Source organism: Galeopterus variegatus, unplaced genomic scaffold (genome assembly GCF_000696425.1).
Source record: "Galeopterus variegatus unplaced genomic scaffold, G_variegatus-3.0.2 Scaffold30, whole genome shotgun sequence".
Lineage (NCBI taxonomy): Eukaryota > Metazoa > Chordata > Mammalia > Dermoptera > Cynocephalidae > Galeopterus > Galeopterus variegatus.
Window position 1 is genome coordinate 301,444 of NW_007726141.1, and position 4,289 is coordinate 305,732.

A 4,289-nucleotide genomic window follows, 5' to 3' on the forward strand; every position below is an offset into this window, starting at 1 on the left:
GGTCTTTTACTCAGGATTGGGGCTCAGAAGCAGCCATTTGACTCTACAAAGTGACTTGAGTTTTCTGTCAGCACTACAAAATTAAGAAGAGAATAAGTCTGCTATCTGCTTGCAATAACTTTGTCAAATATTATTAATGCATTTGAAGCACATTGAGAACAATCATTATTTAATCAGTGGACATTAGAACTTCTCTTTGGATGGATTCTTTTAAAAAGTACCATTATTTTTGAAGTTGAAATATTAAGAAAGCTCTGTTGGCAAAGAGATGACCAAAAGATATGTAAACTTCTTTCTTAAGAAATAAACACTAAATTAGAGATGGAGGAAAGAGGAAGGGACAGAGGGGAGCAAGAGAAGGAACGTGACCAAACAACAGAGCAGAGATGATGAAAGATTCTGGTGAACAGGGATACCTAATAAGTAGCACCTTATATCAATTGTGTACATTTCCTTGCATGTAATATTATTTACAGAAAATAAGTATTGAGATGTTGATAGTTTGATATTTGTATTTAGACTGAGTTCACATTCTCTGATATGTAGAAATTCAAAACTTTCTCCATCATGCATCACTCTGTTATTCAGTGCCTATTTTTTTACGACAGAAACTGGGCAATTAAAGCCAAGTGCAATCACTCTGCTTAACGTTGTTGCACAATAGTGGCATGATCCTCAGTTGTAGGAATTTGTGTGTCAAAGCTCATGTGACAATTTCTTTATGATACTGAAATAAGACTATAATTGTCTTTGCTGTGTTTCTCCTGCCTGTCCTTGGCATATGCCTTATTACAATGAATTCTTCTTTATGGATCTAAAGATGACTAATTTCTAGCTGCAAGTTAAATTTAAACCCCTACAAAAATACCAGTTATCCCTAAGTGAGAGAATTGTCATTTTCAAGGTCAGGGCATTGAAATGGGCTTTCCCTTAGAGTCCACTTATTTTTCCCTAAGTAATGGCTTTATTTTTAATAGCAGTTTTAGGTTTACAGATAAATTGAGCAGAAAGTAGAAATCGTTCCCATACGCCCCCCCCCACAGTTTCTCCTTTTATTAACATATTACATTCGTGTAGCACATTTGTTACAATTATGATCTAACATTGATCTATTGCTATTAATTCATTTTTACATTAGGGTTCCCTCTTTGTGTTGTACAGGTCTATGGGTTTTGTCAAATGCATATCATGTACTCAACATTATTGTACAGAATAGTTTTGCTGCCCTAAAAATTAGAGACCACCTTTGATCCAGGGATCGCCCATCAAAATGTCAATGAATTTGCACACACATGAGTAGATTCAACTTTTTTTTCTTTCGTGATAAAAGCCAAAAATTTTTGCAAAGTGACTATCTCAGAACTCTGGTTCCCAGAACCACTTCTTACTTTTAGCTAAAGTGTTCCTAGTTAATTAGCCAGGATCCAATAAAGTGGTTACAGGAATAGAAAACAGCAAGCAGATGGCAGTTTTCATGGTGGAGATGACTCAATGTCTGAGAAGTATGTAGTGGACAATATGGGGGTTCTTCATAGATCCTTTTTTAATCCTTTTTTACCGTTTGTGTTGCGGGGAGGGGTGTTAAGGATTTGATGTGTATTCCATTTCCTACTCCTTAACAATGACAGAACTGTCAGATACTGCTCTCTTCCCTCTAGTTTGTGCAACTCTAAGGCATAACATATACTCAGAGCTCCCTGCAAAATCAGGCTAGAGTTCCCGTCTGCAGGACACATGCCTGAGACTGCACCTGCACCATTGCTTGGTTCCCTTCGTTTCTCTCTCCTACTTACTCCAGCTCCCTAACTGGTGTCTCCATAGACACTTCCTTAATAAATCACTTACACATACATCCTTGGCCAAGGGTCGGCCTCTGCTGAATCTGACCAAGACAAAGGGAGGTGTGAGTAAAAAGAGAGAGACAGGGATGAATATGAATATGAATCTCCAAATGTGAGATAGGAAAATAGAACACTAGAAGCCAAGATGGAAGAGAGCAAGGTAATCTGGGAAGAAAGGAGTGAAAGTAGGGGGAAGGGGAGATCTAGAAGCAAGATACTATAGTCTGAGACCACAGTATATGGGGACTTTGTTTAGGGGTCCTGAAACATAGTGGTTAAACACAAAGCCCTGAACTCATCCTGATTGGAGATAAAATTCCAACTTTGCCACTTCATAACTGTGTAAACTTGGACAAAGTATTTTATTCTCTAAGCCTTTGCTTTTCCATCTGTAAAATGCCATTAGAAATACTTTTAAATATGAAAAAAAGCTTTACAGCTAGAGATATTTATTGCAGCATGTGATTTCCAACTGAGGGTCATCTTGTTCTTCAAGGGACTTTTGGCCATATATCCAGGAACATTTTTTGTTTTTACAGTTCAGGGATGAGAAATTTACTAGCTACTGGTGCTTAAAGGCAAGGGATGATGTTCTATGTCCTGCACTGAAGAGGAGAGCCTCCCACGACCACCTCAAGAAACAAATATCTGGACCAAAATGTAACTAGTGCACAGTTGAGGAAATTTAATTTAGAGCAACAAAAAGTTGAAAGTGAACTAAATATTTAAAGGATAGAGAATTATTAAGTAACTTATAATGCATCCCTTAGGGAAAATAATATGCTATAACTTCAATGATTTTGTTAAAAATAACTATTGGCACCTATGATGAGATTAAAATAACAAAGGAAATGCTGAGAGTGTGTAAATTGTATAAATTCATTCATTCATTCAAGTCATATATTTTGAGAGCTACTCCATGCCAGATATTGAACTAGGGATGTTATAGTGATGAATGAGATCAATTTATTGCTCTTATGAAGTTTATATTCTAGTAGAGAGAAAGAACAACAAAAGATGGATACATAAATAAGTAGATACATAGCAAATAGATGAAATAATGGAAAATAAGAAACAAAAAGTACAAAAATTAAATAATTAGATGCATTAAAATAATTTAAATGAATATAGGTATATAAAAAATTATAAATAAATGGACAAGAAACAACTATTTGGCTGGCCAGTCAGCTTAGTTAGTTAGAGCATAGTGTTATAAAACCAAGGTCAAAGGTTCAGGTCCCTATACCAGCCAGATGCTAACCCCCCGCCCCCAAGACCCCAACTATTTGAAGAACTGATATTTCAGATGAGATCTCAATGAGCAGAAGGTGTGAACCATGTCAGGATGGGGAGAAGAGCATAAGAAAGCAGAGGGAACCATTAGGTTGAAGACCTTAAAGTGAGAATAGGCTTGGCAGTTTGGAAGAATGAAAGTGTGAACAGCATGAAAAATTGTGGTTAAAAATACAAATCATGTAGAAAAATGGACTTGAAGGAATCTCTGCTCTGTGAGATATTGAAGTGAAATGTACAATTTTTCAGAGACTTTTTCTTCAACACTGTTTTCTTGTGCATAATTGGACATAAGAACATTTCTCGGGATTATTGTGAAAATTAAATTAGATGATATATATGAAGGGCTGCTATGGTCGGAATGTTTGTGCCCCACCCTCCAAATTCATATGCTGGAACCTAACACCCCATGTGATAGGATTAAGAGGTGGGGCCTTTGAAAAACAATTAGGCCATGAGTAATCTGTCTTCATGAATGGGATTAGTGTCCTTATAAAAGATGTCTGAGAGAACTAGCTAGCTCCTCCTACCATGTGAGGACTCAGCAAGAAGGCTCAATCCAGGAAGCAGAAAACAAGCCTTCACAAGACACCAAATCTGCTGGTGCCTTGATCTTGGACTTCACAGCCTCTAGAACTGTGAGAAATAAATGTCTGTTGTTTATAAATTACCCAGTCTAAGGCATTATGTTACAGCAGCCTGAATGGACTAAGACAAGTGCCAAGTGTTGTGCCTTTTACATAATAAGTACTCAATAAATAGTTTTAATTCAATAAATAAAATCAAGATCTAAAAATATACGTAAGATGTAAAGTGGAATATTAAAGATATAGACATACATATAGAGATATATATAGATCAACCAGGATTCTATGAATTCCCATACAATGGTAAATGATAAATTTGAGTAGCTTTTGATATATTTACTCACTCGTGTCAGTTCTCTGAACCAATGAAGGATAGATTATCTGATTCACTGAGGTATGGAAGTACGGTTGACATAAAATGACAATGGAAAGAGCCCTAGACTGGTGACCAACAGATATTGGTCATCTTTGAGGCTCTGCTGCATATTAATTGTTACCCTAACAACTGACCAACCACTCCAAGCCTCGGTTTTTTTTTTTTTTTTTTTTTTTTTTTTTTTTTTTTTTC